Genomic DNA, 20,184 nt, shown 5'->3' on the forward strand with positions numbered 1-20,184 from the left:
TTACCTGTCTCAAGCAAAGGAATTGAAATATTAAATATTTCATCAGATGTAGGTATGTTAGACATCTTTTTAAGCCCAAGCTCAGTTTTCTGAGTTATGTGCCCTTGACATTTTCCATTTTTGTGGCAAAAGCATAAAATGTTTTCAGTTTGTGGGGCAAACCGCATCTACATTTCTCAAGTGATTTTATTGAAACTCAAAATATATTGTCACAATATGTAAATGTGCAAGCCCCATGTTCCTAAGTTATGGGCCCTTGATCCTAACCATTGCTTGGCTGCCATGCCTGTGACAAAGCATGGCTTAGTATTTTTAGTCACTTTTGTTAGAGAGCTCTTGCTTAATCTGAAATGTATAACTTCTTTGCTAAATTGTTGTTGTTGAATTCTTGTGTATGTCACAGGTCGTGTATATGTGGACGGAGCAAGGAGTTTGAGAATCATTCGAAGGAGGACAGCAACATATGGCACTTTAAAACCCACACCATGCCGGAGCCCACTGACTCATTTGGCATTGTACAATTTGAGGGCTTTGGCAAAGAAAACCTCACTGCTCCAGTATGTAGCAAGTTAAGAGGCAATGCTTATGTTATATATACATATGCATACTGAATAGTTAATGTCTCTTAAAATATTGTATAACATGAAAAATGTTTTCATAAATTTTAGAATGTGTGCACCAATTAAAAAACGTTTAAACTTAAAAAGCAAAATCATAAATCAAGATTGTTTGCCTCTGAGGGTAGTTTAATTTGGTATATACTGTAAAAGAGATGTTAGTTTATCAAGTAATCAATGATAATTATAGCACTATTTTATAAATTATATTGTTCAGCTTTTAAACTCCTTTAACGTGTAACTTGTATCACTGTTCACAAATTTACACAAACAATACAAAACCCTGATACATTATTGTTGCAGTACATCCGCCTAGATCCGGTTTCAGACATGGAGCAGGTTTGGGACCTGCTTACAAAGCATTGGCAGCTGCCCATACCCAAGCTTCTCATCTCTGTCACTGGGGGCGCTCAGAGGTTTGAACTCAACAATCGCCTCAAGGCCGTCTTCAAGCGGGGTCTCATTAATGCAGCTGTCACCACAGGTAGTACAAACTCACATTTGTTTTAATGTCATAAATATGTTACCTGCTATCTAATAGCTACTACTTCCGTAGGCGAGTTATATCCCAACTGACTAGGCCATAACATAGTGTAATGTAACCTAGGCAAAAATAGATACCCTTTAGTCTTCTTTCGGATGCGGTAAAATTGTTGGTTTTTGTTTTTTGGAGTTGCAGACATTGCTACCCCCCCTGTCCCGCCATATGTGGGTCTATGCTCAGTGGCGTTGACCACGCGGCTTTGGCCATGCGTCGGTCGACGACAGACCATATGGCTTCCGCCATACTTCGGGCGACAGTCTGCAGTCACCAGGTTTTACGCAGTGACGTCACCGTTCATATTATGACTGATCCGGTCACTAGTCTTTGACTGGTCTGGACACCAGGCAGGACGATGACCACATGGCTTCAGCCATGCGTCGGTCAACGTCAGACCATATGGCTCTTACCATACTTTGATCTTTGCCTGGTACTGGGCAAGACTTCGACCATGTGGCTCCCACCATATGTCAGTCTTTGCCCAGTGACATCGACCACGTTGTTCCAACCATGCGTCAGTCGATGTCAGACCATATGGCCTCTGCCATACTTCGGTCTTTACTCGTTTATGTCACTGGTCATATTATGAGGTAGAAGGGACCGGTCACAGGCACCAGTCACCGGGTATTACCCAGTGACATCACTCACCGGTCATATAATGACTAGTACGGTCACCGGTCATTGAGCGGTTTGGTTACCGGTCATTGACCAGTGCGGTCAAAGATCACCAGCTATTACTCAGTGACGTCACCGGTCATATAATAACGTCCTCTGATTCATCTTAGCAGGATTCATCGTCTGCTTCGACCCACGGGTATCTTCTTGGTTTTCTAGTCATATACCCCCTGCTGCTACTTCATTGAGTCCAATACTTTATGGATTTAGCAGTCTCCAGGACACTCGTGCCTTTCAATAATAGAAGCTTGTGAAATACCTCCCATCTGGTATTCCTACTTCTGAATCAGCCGGCTACATACAGACCACTAGTCTGGCAAATGGTTCGGTTGAAGCGGGCTCAGAGTCTAATCTTGAGGCCGAACATTACTATTTGGCTTCTATTAATCAGGCCTATAAATTATTTTTACCCGCCCCTTCCCTGTCGGCTACAGGCTTTGCAGCCACCATTACGGAACAGTTGGCCGGCAAAGTGAGCTCTGCAGGATTAGCAAGGTGATGTCTCGTGTCGACATCCGCCTTCCAATTGGCTCGACTACAATGTATGTTTTCCAGTCACTGGAACCCAAATAATTAGCCTGCTTCATCGCCATGGTAAGCCCATAAGGACCTGACTGAGCTTAAACCGCTTATGGCGGTAAAAGCTACAAGTCCCCTGTACCCGACCCGACTACCAGTTTGGACCTTTCCAAACTGCCGGGTCTAGATCCTGACAATAACAAGCTTTTGCTTACTATGCGAGATGTTTCTACCACTATCTCAGTTCCTTACTCGGAGTTGGAGAATTTGTAATTGAGAGAGGGCCGATCCATAGGTCTGCCTACCAGCTTTACCGCATGCGGCCATAGTCTTGTAGATCGCTTGGGCGCTATCGGACTCCGGCGTGAGATGCCTCATCCTCTCTTCCCTGCCTCAATTTTCTTGTTGAAACCAGGAGTGAACTCACTCAGAATTGCTCCTTTCACAGCAGATTCCCTTTTTGGAGGCAGGATACAGGCGGCAATCACGGCTGACCAGATCTTTGCTTCTCTAACGAGAAACAACTTAGGCCAGTGCCTAGGGGCTCTTCAGCGTCCAGCTTCTAAGCAACCCCGACAGCCAAGAATGCTAAGAAGAACAACCTTTTTCTCTTAAAGGCCTTCCTCTATTCCACATCCGGCCTCTTACAGGCCGTCTTCCTATAATAGGTCGTCTTCCTATAAGAATTCGTCTGGAAAGGTTTCTTAAATAAAGGGCAAACCCAAGCTGGATCAGAAGACTTTCAAGCCTTCGACCGGCAAGGGCAGACATTCCTCAGGTCACTCCTAAGGATTTCCCTTTCTACCAACACACCTCTGATGCCGGAGGTACCAGTTGCAGCCATACTTCTGCACTTCGCAAATTGATGGCTTGTAATAAAGTGTTCAACACTTTTCCATTCTACCGACTTTCAAGTCTGGTCTGAGTGGGGAAATTTCGGCTTGCAGTGAATTTCTTTCCCCACCCATTCTTGACCATGAGGCTCCGGCCGCCAGTCGGTCTTTTACTGGCCTGGTCCCCGGTTTCTCTGCTGGGACGTGTTTTCCGAAAGAATATGTCCTCTTCAGCACTATCTCTCAGCTTGTTGGAATTTATCTCAGGGCAATCCACTTACACAGATTCCCATCCTTCCATCTTTAGTTACCCACATTCAGTGGTGACTAGACTAGGAGACACTCTTGACAGGGGTACCACTTCTTCCACCGCAACCTTCCTTACATCTCGCTTACCTAGAACCACTCAGCCTGATCTCAGGTATGTGGCCTCCTCAGGAGTATCACCTGCACATAATCAATCTCAAAAAGCTAGCAGTCTTTCTAGCTGTTTCTCATTTCCAACACATCTTCGCGACTCCTGTGTGAATGATGTCAACAAACAAGATAGGAACGAATGAACTCCTATGTCAAAACAGCGCAGGAACTAATGGATGCCTGTGTCAAAACAGGGTAGGAATGAATTTTCCTCTTTGTCAAAACAGCGTAGAAACTAATTTTCCTCTGTGTCAAAATATGAGTAGACACAATTGTGCATGAGCATGAATATCCAGGATTAAAAAAAAAGATATACACTTTAAAATTGCTCAAGGATATTCAATTTGTTTTAAGTATTCAAATATTAAAACATTCTTATATATGTTGCCGACCCTTTACGTTTTAAATTGACCTGTAAATTTAATGTTAAAGTAGTAACTATGAATGTATAATTTGATATGGTTTTGAAAATACAGTTTTTAACCACTAGGTTTTCCGAAGGAAAAAACTGGTTATTAGATTGGCGACGTCGGCGGGCGGGCTGGTGGGCTGGCGGGCGGGCGGAACAAGCTTGTCCGGGCCATAACTTGGTCATTCATTGTCAGATTTTAAAATCATTTGGCACATTTGTTCACCCTCATTAGACGGTGTTTTGCGCGATATCTCCAAGGTCAAGGTCACAATTTGAGTTTGAAGGTCAAAAATGGCCATAGATGAGCTTGTCGGGGCCATTACTATGTCATTCATTGTGACATTTTAAAATCATTTGGCACATTTGTTCACCATTATTGGACGGTTTGTCACGCAAAAGAATAACGTCTATATCTCCAAGGTCAAGGTTACAATGTGAGTTTGAAGGTCAAAAATGGCCATAAATGAGCTTTTCCGGGCCATTACTATGACATTCATTGTGACATTTTAATATCATTTGGCACATTTGTTCACCATTATTGGACGGTGTGTCGCGCAAAAGAATTACGTCAATATCGTCAAGGTCGCCACAACTAAAAATATATTGATTTTGAAACATGTAACTATGAACAATCAGTAACAATGCACATTTTGATTTTGAGTTGTCTCTCTTTATCAGACTTTTTTTTTCTTATTGAAATCAAGGTCAGTTTTACACAAAGGGGTTAAGAATACACATTTTGAATTGTTTCCCTTTATGAGACTGTTTTTCAACTGAAAACCTGGTTTTGTGACAATTTGTCCCTTGTTGTGTTTTTTTTGCAAAGAAAAGTTAATAAGAGTTCCAAATATAAGAGACTGATTTAGAGGAACTAGTCAAGTGTCTGTAAAGTTTGAGTCAGAGAACAGTCAGCATGGGATATCTAGTGAGTCTAGTGTTGGTCGAATGCAAGTGCAGAATTTGCCTTAACTTCAGCGTGAAATATTGTAGGAGTAAGAGTTTAACTGAAATGTGACTCTGAAGCACCCTTCTTAAATAAGAATGATGATACTAACCTTCAAATTGGCATCTTCAATAAGCAGCTACCCCCAATAAGCATCTAGCCTATTCTTTCATATTTATCATACCACCGCATTGATATCTGCCTGATATATTTTTTTTATATCATGGTCAACAGGAAGTTACTCGGAATCAACTATAAAGTAATCATTTTTAGTAAAATCGAATCAGATTCAACAAAACAAACAATTTGATACCAAGATGTAATATATTTTAAACACAAAATGCAACACAAACAGCAAAAAACATTTTTTTACAAACATTAAGCACGCGTGCTCATGACGTCATTATTAAAACTACATATTCTTTCCCGCTAAAACTGCAGCTTTTTAGCGATTTGTGCATTATTTCTTTGAAATCGGGGACGTAGAGGTATGATAAACAGAAAAACAGGTTACTGTCTGATCTTTTTGTAATATATCAGGCTCGGCACGAATAAAATAACAAGCCTCGCCGTTAAATTATTCTAAGCCTTGCCTGATATATAACAAAAAGATCAGGCAGTAACCTGTTATTCTCTATATATCAGCATGCAGTAAACTAAATAATTTGACTGAAGACGTCTAGGATATACTTTGATAGTTAATGTTCAAAGCAAAAACGAGGGTATTTAATATAATGATGGGAAATTTTTATAAGAGAATGTATGGTAAATTGTCTTAACTCAACTCTGATTCCAGGTGCATGGATCATCACAGGTGGCACAGGGACGGGGGTGATGCAGTTTGTGGGTGAGGCTGTGCAGGACCAAATCATCACCCGCATCAAGGGAGAGAACAAGGTGGTAGCCATCGGCATAGCAACCTGGGGCTGCATTGCAAACAGGGAGGCACTAGATGGAGATGTGAGATATTGTCTTATTGTTATTTCAGTGTAACAAAAATGGGCCTGAGTCATTCTCTCACTTTGTAAAAGTAAATTTAAGAATTTATAGGAGCATTATCCCCTTGTTATAAACATGGATCTGAATCATTATTTTTTTTTGTTAACACAGATCTAATTTTTTAGTCTCCAAATGTCAAGGTCATATTAAGAGGGCTAGATTAAGTAACAAACTTTTGTTTGGAAAAAAGTTAAAACTTTTATTTCATAAAATACGGATATTTAGGAGTAACCATTTGTTTTCATGTGGAGATAGGATCAACTTCTGATGTTGTGCACATATTCTCAACAGAGGAGTTTTAACAACACGCTTCAAATAAGTCATCATTTATAAAAAAGTATTTTGAAATGTATTGGTTTCTTTCCTAAGAAATCTGGGCTCTTCCCGGCTCACTATCTGGATGTGTCAGAAGTTCAGGGCCGAGACATTCCATTAGATCACAATCACACGCACTTTCTCTTGGTTGATGACGGTACCGAAGGAAAGTTTGGTGCCGAAATAACATTCCGTTCAGAGTTCGAGAGATATGTTTCTGCAAAAGTGGAAACTGGAGTGGCAGAGTCACAGAGTAAGCATAAAGGTTTAACACAAGACATGTCCCATGTTGGTTTGTGAATTCTACATGATAGGTGGTATTGGGGGAAAAAAGTAGCACTTCTAGTATAAGCTGGAAACAAAGTTGAATTGTTTGATTTCAAGTAAACTATGTTTACCTTATTAGTTTAATCTTTGAAAGAATACATATAATAGATATCAGCATGTCATTTTTTCACAAATCCAAACTTCTGTGTGCTTGTTTTTATATAGCCCATGTTGGCAAAATCTCAAGGACCGATTAATTGTTGATGTTTGTGCAAGGGAAGCGTGGAAAAATGTAGTGAATATTATCACATGGTTTAGTGAATCTATGCAGGTGTCAATGTGCCAGTCATACAGCTGGTTGTGGAGGGTGGGGTGAACACCATGCAGACAGTGTGGAATGCGGTGAGCAATGACATCCCTGTGCTTGTTCTCAAGGCTCTGGCCGCGCTGCAGACTTCATTGCAGAGGGATACAACCTCTCCAGGGACAGAAAGAAGTGTGTAGCATTTTGTAATGATTTGTGTAATGCAGTTATTTTAAGGGAGACATATTTTTGCAAATTGAATATGGTGAACTTATCGAACCATAACAGGATTGGGAGGTTTTAAATAAATCCCCAAAATATTTGTACCATAAATAACCGTGTATAAGGCGCAGTTTTTTTATGTCCAAATTTCAAATTAAAAAGCTTGTGCGCGTTATACATTGATACAACGTTATCCTGTCTGCTCAATTGTGCAAAATTTGGTATGTAATGGTAAATATTAAAAATTGCAACCTTTTTTATTAGCTCACCTGAGCACAACGTACTCATGGTGAGCTTTTGTGATTGCCTTTTTTCCGTTGTCCGTCGTGCGTTGTGCGACGTCAACATTTGCCCTGTTTACTCTCTAGAGGCCGTATTTATTGTCCAATCTTCCTGAAATTTGTTTAGAAGATTGCTTTCAATGACATCTTGGATGAGTTCGAAAATGGTTACGTTTGCTTGAAAAACATGGCTGCCAAGGGGCAGGGCATTTTTCCTTATATGGCTATATATGGCTATAGAAAAATCTTGTTAACACTCTAGAGGCCACATTTATTGTCCAATCTTTATGAAACTTGGTCAGAAGATTCATCCCAATAATATCTTGGACTAGTTCGAAAATGATGCCGGTTGGTTGAAAAACATGGCTGCCAGGGGGGGGGGGGGGCATTTTTCTTAATATGGCTATAGTTAAACAATGTTAACACTCTAGAGGCCACATTTATTGTCCAAGCTTGATGAAATTTGGTCAGAACATTTGTCGTAATGATATCTTGGATGTGTTTGAAAATGGTTACGTTTGCTTGAATGACATGGCGGCCGAGAGGCGGGGCATTTTTCCTTATATGGCTATATAAGGCTATATTTAAATCTTGTTAACACTCTAGAGGCCACATTTATAGTCCGATATTCATGAAACTCGGTCAGAAGATTCATCCCAATAATATCTTGGATGAGTTCAAAAATGATGCCGGTTGGTTGAAAAACATGGCCACCACAGGGGCGGGGCTATTTTCATTATATGGCTATAGTAAAACCTTGTTTACACTCTAGAGGTCACATTTATTTTCCGATCATCATGAAACCTGGTCAGAAGATTTGTCCCAATGATATCTTGGATGAGTTCGAAAATAGTATTGGTTGCTTTAAAAACATGGGCACCAGGGGCGGGGCATTTTTCCTTATATGGCTATAGTAAAACCCTGTTAACACTCTAGAGGCCACATTTATTGTCCAATCTTCATGAATTTTTGTCAGAAGATTGGTCACAATGATATCTTGGATGAGTTCGAAAATAGTTATGTTTGCTTGAAAAAAATGGCTTCCAAGGGGCGGGGCATTTTTCCTTATATGGCTATAGTAAAATCTTGTTAACACTCTAGTTCAAGAAAACTACACTCTATAATCTTACGGATTGAAGGGGCTGTTATAGAAACAACAAGAAATCGGAACCGGTAGATATGAACGGGTTAGAAGAAGTTTTGGGCAAAAATACATTTGTTTGAATAAAATATGCAGACATTTCTTTGTTTGTGTTTTTACACGTCTTCATTTATGAATTCCGATGGGGACTGTTGTCGACAAAGCGAAGAGCAGGTAAAGGTAGGTGTGAACGAGGTCTTTTTTGCAGGTAACGGTAGTGTGTGAAAGGGAGTGTGAAAGGCTTTTGTTGAGTAATTTGTGCCACAAATTGTTGAGACGCTAATTGAGGTTTGAGACACTAATTGACGCTTGAGAATGGGAAAATATGCAACTGCACATTAGTGTGTATAAATATTGAACGTTCAACAGTAAAGGTATCGACGCATCAGACATTGACGGAAGACCACTCTAGACAATGGCAAAAGAACCACAAAGACAACAACGGCCCCTTTAAGGGCCACCCATATTCTTGAGAGAATAGTCGTGTCAAACATAGTGTTATGAAACCCATGTTTCTGATCATATAATCGCTTCTTCGTTGACGAATGCATAATTAAGCTTTCAAATGACCTAAATTAATTGATTGCTCGATATAAAAATGGCGGCCATCTTCGATCTGATTTTCGTGTGTTTTGGTCGTGAATTCTTTATTTTCTCCATGTTGGCTTTAAAAAATCGCATGCGCGTTATACATAAGGGCACGTTATGCGTGATAAAATAGGGTAATTACTAAAATGAAGATAATACTTTCTGAAGTGAAAAATGTTTAAATTTATGTAGTCTTTCTTGTACCTTTCCTACAGTTTTAAGGGCTTGAAAAGATATGCAGAAGGCATGAATAAGTCTTCCTGGTTCAAGTTCAAGGTCATACTTCAAGGTCAAATGTCTGAGCCTGCTTTTCCGTGTCCACTCCTCATCACCTAAATACTATGAAGGATTTGAATGAAACATGGCTAAAATGTAGAGATAATTGAGACAAGGTGCAAAATGTATGAGTCAGTCCCACTGGCTAAAGCTTAATTAAGGTTATACTTAAAAGTCAGCCTTTAGCCTTGTTTGTTTCGGATCCATATCTCTTATACCTTTGGATTTATAGAAAAGTAGAAGTATAAGTCAGTCATCGATTGATCCTCAGCTTTGTTTCTGGGCCATAGCTCCTATATCCTTTGATGGATTTTTATGTAATTTTGCCATAAAGTTCTGCACCATAGCTCTTATACCGTTTGAGGGATTTTTTTAGCTCATCTATTTTTTGAAAAAAAATTATGAGCTATTGTCATCACCTTGGCGTCGGCGTTGGCGTTGGCGTTGGCGTTGGCGTTGGCGTTGGCGTCGGCGTCCGGTTAAGTTTTGCGTTTAGGTCCACTTTTCTCAGAAAGTATCAATGGTATTGCATTCAAACTTGGTACACTTACTTACTATCATGAGGGGACTGGGCAGGCAAAGTTAGATAACTCTGGCGTGCATTTTGACAGAATTATGTGCCCTTTTTATACTTAAAAAATTGAAAATTTTGGTTAAGTTTTGCGTTTAGTTCCACTTTTCTCAGTAAGTATCAATGCTATTGCATTCAAACTTGGTACACTTACTTACTATCATGAGGGGACTGGGCAGGCAAAGTTAGATAACTCTGGCATGCATTTTGACAGAATTATGTGCCCTTTTTATACTTAGAAAATTGACAATTTTGGTTAAGTTTTGTGTTTAGGTCCATTTTATTCCTTAAGCATCAAAGCTATTGCTTTCATACTTGCAACACTTACTAACTATCATAAGGGGACTGTGCAGGCAAAGTAATGTAACTCTGACTGGCATTTTGACAGAATTATGTGCCCTTTTTATACTTAGAAAATTGAAAATTTGATTAAGTTTTGTGTTTAGGTCCACTTTATTCCTACAGTATTAAAGCTATTGCTTTCATACTTGCAAGATTTATGAACTATCATAAGGGGACCGTGCAGGCAAAGTTATGTAACTCTGACTGGCATTTGGAAGGAATTATGGGCCCTTTATACTTAGAAAATTGAAAATTTGGTTAAGATTTATGTTTTGGTCCACTTTACCCCTAAAGTATCATAGATATTGCTTTCATACTTGGAACACTCACAAACTATCATAAGGGTACAGTAAAAGGACAAGTTTTATAACTCTGGTTGTCATTGTTACGGAATTATGGCCCTTTTTTGACTTAGTAACTTTTAATATATGGTTAAATTTTGTGTTTCGATCCACTTTACTTCTTAAGTATCAAGGCTATTGCTTTCAAACTTCAAATACTTACATGCTATCATGAGGTTACTGTACCTGGCAACTTGAATTTTACTTTGACCTTTGAATGACCTTGACTCTCAAGGTCAAATTATTAAATTTTGCTAAAATTGCCATAACTTCTTTATTTATGATTAGATTTGATTGATACTTTGATGAAACTACTCTTACCTGACATACCACAATAGACTCCACCCAAACCATCCCCCGTGCCCTCCCCCCCTCCCCCCCCCCTTCCCCCTCCCCCCCCCCCTAATTTTTTTTTTTTTTTTTTTTTAAGATCATCTCACAAATGACCACCACACCCTCACACTATACCCCCCACCCCCCCACCCACCCCCCCACCCCACCCCCCCCCCACCCCACCCCCCCCCCACCCCCACCCCCCCCCCAATTTTTTTTTTTTTTTTTATTTTTTTTTTTAAGATCATCTCACAAATGACCACCACACCCTCACACTATACCCCCCCACCCCCCCCCACCCCACCCCCCCCCCCAATTTTTTTTTTTTTTTTTTTTTTTTTTTAAGATCATCTTACAAATGACCACCACACCCTCACACTATACCCCCCACCCTCCCCCCCCCCCCCAATTTGTTTTTTTTTTTTTTTTTTTTAAAGATCATCTCACAAATGACCACCACACCTAACACTATACCACCCCCCCCCACCCATCCCCCCCCATTTTTATTTTTTTTTTTTTTTTTTTAAAGATCAGACCACAAAACCACCAACCACACATCCACCCCCCCACCCCCCCCCCCATTTTTTTTTGTTTTTTTTTTTTTTAAATCATCTCACCCAATCACAACACCCTCCCACCCCACCCCCCCCCTCCCATTTTTTTTTAAACTGTTATGTTTGAAATACCGTCCAACCATCCCCCCAACCCCCCCCCCCCCCCCCCCCCCCCGCCACCCCCACCCCTCCCCCCCCCCCCCCTCCCCCCCCCCCCCCCCCCCCCCCCCCCCCCCCGATTTTATTTTTTTTTTTTTTTTTGCTTTTTTGGAAGATAATGTAATAAATGTCCACAACCCCACACTATACACCCCTCTTCACTTCACTCCTCCCTCCTTTGTGATTGAAAATGATAGTCCCTTCACATTTAAAAAGAAAATAGATGAGCGGTCTGCACCCGCAAGGCGGTGCTCTTGTTTTAAACCTTGCCATAATGTTTTGCACCATAGCTCCTATACATTTTGAAGGATTTTTATGCAACTTTGCCATAATATTCTGTTCCATAACTCCTATACCCTTTGAAGGATTTTATGCAACTTTGCCATAATGTTCTGAACCATAGCTCCTATACCCTTTGACAGATTTTTATGCAACTTTGCCATAATGTTCTGTACCATACCTCCTATACCCTTTGAAGGATTTTTATTAGGGATGTAAGAGGTTAATCGGTTAACCTATCAAAACGACCAGTAAACTAACCGGTTACATTTTCGAGAAAAGGTTAACCTGAGAAAATAATGTTAGTACATTTTCTTCTTGGAGTTGTTTTTTCTTTTTATTATGCAATTTGTACAATTTTACTTTTTGCGCGCGTCATACTGCCAATTTGCACTGGCAACTAGTAAGAACAACTCGCCGCATCATTGAAGTATTTAAAAACGTGTCAACAAACAAGGCAATAAAGTAATAAAGTAGTACCTTTGTGGTAACAAACAGGGGGTACCTTTTGATAATTGGCACTTGTTTGTTTAACTCGTGAAAATGTAACTAGCGAACTGCAGGGAGTGGGAGGCTATTAGCGAAGACGCTATGGACACGTTTATCGAACTTGCAATAAAATTCAGTTTAGACATTGGATGACTTGTTTTGATGTTTTGTTTACCAATATCCAACACCAATTGCTCACGAAAATAAAGTATTTATCAGTAACAGTTTGATCAATGTTTGCATTCGTAGTTAAAATCATGTCGAGTTTACGTCTTATTTGTTTTATCAGAAATTAAAATCATTGTAAGTAATTTACGTTATCCACGATTTGAAGGATTTTTATACAAATTTGCCATAATGTTCTACACCATAGCTCCTATACCCTTTGAAGGATTTTTATGCAACTTTGCCATAATGTTAAGGATATGAAGGTCACGTGCAGAAGGCATAAAACAGTCATGCCAGTGCAAGGTCAAGGTCATTCTTCAAGGTAAACATTTTGAGCCTTTTTTTCCAGTCTGCTATATATTTCTTACACCCTTCGATAAATAGAAACACCTGTTATATCGTGTTTTAGAGAAGAGATTTCAAGATTCAGTAAGGAGTTTGATGAGGCAATGAAAGAGTATGCTGAATGTGTTTTTGCCTGGAAACCTAGTGATGACAAGGACAAGAAGATTGCAGAGTGCCTAAAGCAGCTGAAAGATACATTGGGGGAAACGCAAACTGGTACGACATTGTGTGTACAAACCATAATAGGAGACTTGTACTGGGAAAGCTGGGCTCAATGCATGTGCGTTAAGTGTCATCCCAGAATAGCTTGGGCATCCTGCAAAAGCTAATCAGGGACAAGACTTTGTGCTAATATAGAATTTTTTATTTAAAGGAAGTCCCTTTTTAGCAAACATCCAGTTTATGCAGAGAGTGTCTTCCCATGTTAGCCTGGACTATACAGGCTAATCTAGGAGTGCACTTACCGTCATGCATTAAGCTCAGTTTTTCCAGAATGGGGCTCATATAGCAACATGCAATCGTCTTTTTGCCTCCAAAAATTTCATTCTTTTAAAAGTTGTTTGTTTAGATATTGTCACTTTTAAAATGTTTGTTGGGATTGATTTTTTTGAACATTTAAATGTTGGTACATATTCTATTTATTTTTTATAAATGAGTGTAATAGAATGTTCATGTTGTGTATTAGTTTTGTATTATTTGAATAGCTGTATAGCTTACTGTCATTTGAATTGTTAGGTGAATGTTTTCTGCATCAGTCAAGCGGACACGAAGGATATTGACAGAGCCATTCTGTATGCTTTGCTGAAGGGTATGTTAATATGTAATTTTCTAGGTTTGTACTTGTTAGTCCCCTACCGATTTCACCGCAGGGGACTTATGGTTTTAGCTCCGCCTGTCTGTCTGTCCGTCCGTCTGTCCGTCACACTTTTCTGGCTCCTGCGATAACTTAAAAGTTCTTAATATTTTTTAATGAAACTTGGAACATGGATAGATGGAAATATGGACATTATGCACGTCATTTCATTTTGTTCCTACGTCTGAAATTCTGGTTGCTATGGCAACAAATAGACTAAAAATACTGCTGAAAATGGTGGTTTTCTGGATCCTGCGATAACTTCAAAAGTTCTTAATATTTTTTCATGAAACTTGGAACACAGATAGATGGCAATATGGACATTATGCACGTCATTTCATTTTGTTCCTACGTCAAAAATTATGTTGCTATGGCAACAAATAGACTAGAAATACTGCTGAAAATGGTGGTTTTCTGGATCCTGCGATAACTTTAAAAGTTTTTAATATTTTTTCATGAAACTTGGAACATGGATAGATGGCAATATGGACATTATGCACGTCAATTTATTTTGTTCCTACATAAAAAATCTGGTTGCTATGGCAACAAATAAAAAATATATTCTGACAATGGTGGAATTTCTGACAATGGTGGAGCCGGTAGGGGACTTTTATTGCTTGGCAAAAGTCTTGTTCCTTATGGTCCTCATTTACTTCTAAGGTTTCTTTGTAATTAAAATCAAACGTCTATTACATAAGCAGTAGATACTATTTGCTCTAATTAAACAATTTTTTGTAATAAATTGAAAGATTTTTATCTGCTAAATGCACTTGTGTGAATGTTTTAAATAATTTGACTTTGTTAACTTATTATGTCTGCAATTAGAAAACTGAATTCACACTTCTTATACCTATCTTAAAATGCAACACATTTGTCTGTCATATTCTCCAAACTTGTTGAAAAAATCAATTTTCTTTACAATAAATTGCCTTTAAAACGTTGTTGAACATTTCATAAGTGTATTGAATAAAGCACCAGTGTCATATACAAAAAAAGATAACATATGAGCCAAACTCTTGGGAACTGGTCCGTAATGCATGTGCGTAAAATGTCATCCTAGATTTACATTTGCAGTGCACACAGGCTTATGAGGTATCACTTTTGTCCTTAACTGGATTTTTCCGTAGAAGATACTTACTTAAAACAAAAATACCATAACAGCACAAAGTGTTATCCCTGATTAGCTTGTGTGGACTGTACAGGCTTATCTTGGAGGACACTGTTTGCAGATATTTTTTTATCTCATACACTTGTTCTTGCAGCCAACATGACAAACGCCAGTGCTCAGCTAGCCCTAGCCCTTGCCTGGAATAGATGTGATATTGCACGCCACGAAATATTCACCCAGGCAAACAGGCAACACTGGAAGGTATGGAAAATCCTTGTGTAAAAATATGCAAATAAGTTGATTCTTATCTTTTTAAGCTCGACTTTTGGAAGAAAAATGAGAGCTATACTACTAGCCCTGGCATCGGCGTTGGTTAAAGTTTTTTATGAAGTCAAATAACTTTAACACTATCAAAGATATCAGATATCTTGGAATAGTTCTTTATGACAACAAGACAATTGTGTATGTCAAGGTGCATAACTCTGTCAGCATTATTTTAAGAGTCAAGCCCCTTTTTAGAAAATTTAAAAAATTTGGTTAAGTTTTGTGTTTAGGTCCACTTTATTCCTAAAGTATCAAAACTATTGCTTTCATACTTGCAACACTTACTAACTATCACAAGGGGACTGTGCAGGCAAAGTTATGTAACTCTGACTGGCATTTTGAGAATTTAAAATTTGGTTAAGTTTTGTGTTTTGGTCCATTTTACTCCTGAAGTATCCTGAAGTATCATATTGCTTTCAGACTTAGAACACTCGCTAACTATCATAAGGGGACTGTACGGGACAAGTTTCATAACTCTGGTCGGCATTTTGAAGGAATTTTGTGCCCTTTTTTGACTTAGTAACTTTGAATATTTTGTTAAATGTTGTATTTAGATGCACTTTATATCTAAAGTATCAAGGCTTTTGCTTTCAAACATCAAATACTTTCTTACTATCATGAGGGTACTGTACCTGGAAAGTTGAATTTGACCTTGACCTTTGAATGACATTGAATCTCAAGGTCAAATAATTAAATTTTGCTTAAATTGCCAAACTTTTTTATTTAGGATCAGATTTCATTCATACCTTGACACAACACTTACCTGACATGCCACAATGGACTCCACCCAAACCATCCCCCACGCCCCGACTCAGAATCCCCACCTCCCCCCCCAAAAAAAAATATAATTTTTTTTCCTTTTTAGCTCACCTGAGCACAACGTGCTGATGGTGAGCTTTTGTGATCGCTTTTTGTCCATCATGCGTTGTGCGCCGTCAACATTTGCCTTGTTAACTCTCTAGAGGCCACATTTATTGTCCAATCTTTATGAAATTTGGTCAGAAGATTGGTCGCAATGATATCTTGGATGAGTTTGAAAATGGTTACGTTTGCTTGAAAAACATGGCTGCCAAGGGGCGGGGCATTTTTCCTTATATGGCTTTATATGGCTATAGTAAAATCTTGTTAACACTCTAGAGGCCACATTTATTGTCTGATTTTCATGAAACTTGGTCAGAAGATTCATCCTAATAATATCCTGGATGAGTTCAAAAATGATGCTGGTTGGTTGAAAAACATGGCCGCCAGGGGGCGGGGCATTTTTCCTTGTATGGCTAAAGTAAAACCTTGTTAACACTCTACAGTCCACATTTATTTTCCGATCTTCATGAAACTTGCTCAGAAGATTTGTCCCAATGATATCTTGGATGAGTTCAAAAATGGTAACCTTTGCTTGAAAAACATGGCTGCCAAGGAGCGGGGCATTTTTCCTTATAGGGCAATATATGGCTATAGTAAATCTTGTTAACACTCTAGAGGCCACATTTATTGTCTGATCTTCATGAAACTTGGCCAGAAGATTCATCCCAATAATACAATTCAAAAATGATGCCGGTTGGTTGAAAAACATGGCTCTAGGGGGCGGGGAATTTTTCCTTATATGGCTATAGTAAAACCTTGTTAACACTCTAGAGGCCACATTTATTTTCCGATTTTCATGAGACTTGCTCAGAAGATTTGTCCCAATATCTTAGATGAGTTCAAAAATGGTTCCCTTTGCTTAAAAAACATGGCTGCCAAGGGTCGGGGCATTTTTCCTTATATGGCTATATAAGGCTATAGTAAAATCTTGTTAACACTCTAGAGGCCACATTTATTGTCCAATCTTCATGAAACTTGGTCAGAAGATTTATCCCAATAATATCTTGGACGTGTTCGAAAATGATGCCGGTTGGTTGAAAAACATGGCCGCCAGGAGGCGGTGCATTTTTCCTTATATGGCTATAGTAAAACCTTGTTAACTCTCTAGAGGCCACATTTATTTTCCGATCTTCATGAAACTTGGTCAGAAGATTTGTCTTATTGATGTCTTGGATAGGTTTGAAAATGGTAACCTTTGTTTGAAAAACATGGCTGCCAAAGGGCGAGGCATTTTTCCTTATATGGCTATATATGGCTATAGTAAAATCTTGTTAACACTCTGGAGGCCACATTTATTGTCCAATCTTCATGAAACTTGGTCAGAAGATTCATCCCAATGATATCTTGGACAAGTTCAAAAATGATGCTGGTTGGTTGTAAAACATGGCCACCAAGGGGCGTGGCAATTTTTCCTTGTATGGCTATAGTAAAACCTTGTTAACACTCTGGAGGTCACATTTATTTTCCAATCATCATGAAACTTGGTCAGAAGATTTGTCCCAATGATATCTTGGATGAGTTCGAAAATGGTTTTGGTTGCTTTAAAAACATGGCCACCAGGGGCGGGGCATTTTTCCTAATATGGCTATATGTGGCTTTTGTAAAACATTGTTAACACTCTAGAGGCCATATTTATTGTCCAATCTTCATGAAATTTGGTCAGAAGATTGGTCTCAATAATATCTTTGATGAGTTCGAAAATAATTATGTTTGCTTTAAAAACATGGCTTCCATGGGTTGGGGCATTTTCCCTTATATGGCTTTAGTAAAATCTTGTTAACACTCTAGAGGCCACATTTACTGTCCGATCTGAAAGTGAAACTTGGTCAGATGATTTATCCCAATAATAACTTGGAAAAGTTTAAAAATAATGCCGGATGGTTGAAAAACATGGCTGCCAGGGGGCTGGGCATTTTTCCTGATATGGCTTTAGTTATACCTTGTTAACACTCTAGAGGCCACATTTATTTTCCGATCTTTATGAAACTTGTTCAGAGATTTGTCCCAATAATATCTTGTTATCTCAGGTGAGCGACTGTGCACCTTTCAGGCTCTCTTGTTATCTCCCGCCAAAGTGGAGGGATATTGTTTTGGCATTGTCCGTCCGTCTGTCCGTCCTTCCATCCGTCTGGCAGGCCGGCCAGCCGGTGGACACTTTTGTGTCCGGAGCCATATGGCATTGTACATCATCCGTTAATAACAGAGTTATGGCCCTTTGTATCTTGAAAAAATGCTTACATCTGTGACAAAGCTCAAGTTTGGCAGGGGATATTAATTTGAACGAATTTGCTTGTTTTTTCTTATTTTGGAAATATCATCTAATAAATGACCACACACCCTTATTATTCCCCCTCTCCAACACCCCCCCCCCCCCGCACACAAATATTTAATTTTATTATTTTATTTTTTAAAGACTGTCCCACCATCCCACCCAAGCTATTGCTAACAAATTTGAAGTATAATCTTATTAGTTTGTTTTATAACTTTACAAATGTTCAATAGATTGGGGAAAATTTACCTGTACTCAGAATCGTCTATAATGTACCACATCTTTAAATCATGAGCGATCAATATGTTTCAATTATGGTCCTCTTCCAGTTAGAGTATGTCTATAATACATTGACATGATGGCTTACGTTATACTGTCAAGCACTCTAAAAGTCGAGCGCCTTGTCTTCTGACAGCTCTTGTTCTGTGTTGATGATTCATGCAATTAAACAAAGTAAAATGATCTGTTGACACATGTTTTTATAAAGTCAGTTATTACATTCACAAAGGTTGCTGTGATGTATTGGATATGTTGTCTTTTCGAGACTGGGATGTCATGGGTTTGATCCACACTGTGGGAACATTCTTAAGATCTCCCACAATGACACCAAGTACTGGTTATAGTCCAAGGAAACCGACTCGAGAGTGTTTCAATATGCCTGAGGCTTTTGCTTCCATGGAGCTAAAATACATACGTTTAAACTAAATTAAAACTTTAAATTCACAGCTTTTGCTCTAATGCTTATTTACATTACTTTTGTCTTATTTTGTGTGAATCGAAAATGTGTTGGTTTATGCTCAACATTACTTGTCAAATATTTGAATGCAAGTGTACAAAGTGTGTGGCTTTATACTGTTTGGCAAGTTTTCATCTATATTCTTGCATCTGGTTTGTCTATCAATTGCATGTGATTCAGAGCATGTACGATGGACACCATTTTATTGGACAGCCGATGGTAAATACTTGCTAGATACATATTAATTCTAGAAGTAGATACCAACATACAGCTGAGGCAAATCCTACAGACATTCTTAATTTTCAAAAATATAAATTGTTTGTCAACAACCATATTATAATGAAAACCTTTTCATTGATACACAGCATTTTTAATCCAAACCTAGGAGACAATATTAGTAATTTTTCACAGGTTCCTCTGTAGTATATTGAAGTAAAACAAAATGGGCCACATCATGCAAAAATGGGTTTAATGTGGTCAGTTTAGGTCCACCCTTAGCCTGCACAATTGCACAGTCTGGTTATAAGACCCATTCTTGCATGATATTGGTAAAATGTAAACCCAGTTAGAGGAATGTACATATTGCTTGAGCTGAATATATTTTTCATGTCTGCATACCTGTTCATGTAATTTAGTAATGTCATAGCCTTCACACATTAATCTGACACTAGTTGAATTTCTAAGTTTTACTTATGCATTGGAATTGTGTCTTTGTATAACCAATTTTGTGCATTTGCAAATGTGACTATGCATGCAGTTTTGTTGTTGTATTTATGAATTTTGACAACCTAAAAGTTAAATAGACACCTGTATGTATTGTTACATCATTTCAGTTGATTTTCGATAGAAAAATCCTCCTGAACTGAATCTGTTTTCATTCATACATGCATGAACATAATTTAAAAATGCAGGGAAAGTGATAAAAAACAAATACACTTTAATAGAATAATGGTCTTGAATAAATTCTAAATCAAAAAGTATATAAATAATAATAAGAACATGAAATAAAAAAAAATTGTGTGAGCAAACCTTTAAAATAATGTCCCTTTAAAGTTTGTTGCTTCTTAGTTGTAAATCTGTCACAATTGACAGTGTACAAGTG

The 20,184-nt window shown here is 38.5% G+C and overlaps 1 pseudogene; it reads left to right on the forward strand.

The window, feature by feature from the left end:
• The window catches only part of LOC127870026 (transient receptor potential cation channel subfamily M member-like 2), a 96,454-nt pseudogene that overhangs the window by 20,976 nt on the left and 55,294 nt on the right, over positions 1-20,184 (forward strand).

Source organism: Dreissena polymorpha, chromosome 2 (genome assembly GCF_020536995.1).
Source record: "Dreissena polymorpha isolate Duluth1 chromosome 2, UMN_Dpol_1.0, whole genome shotgun sequence".
NCBI lineage: Eukaryota > Metazoa > Mollusca > Bivalvia > Myida > Dreissenidae > Dreissena > Dreissena polymorpha.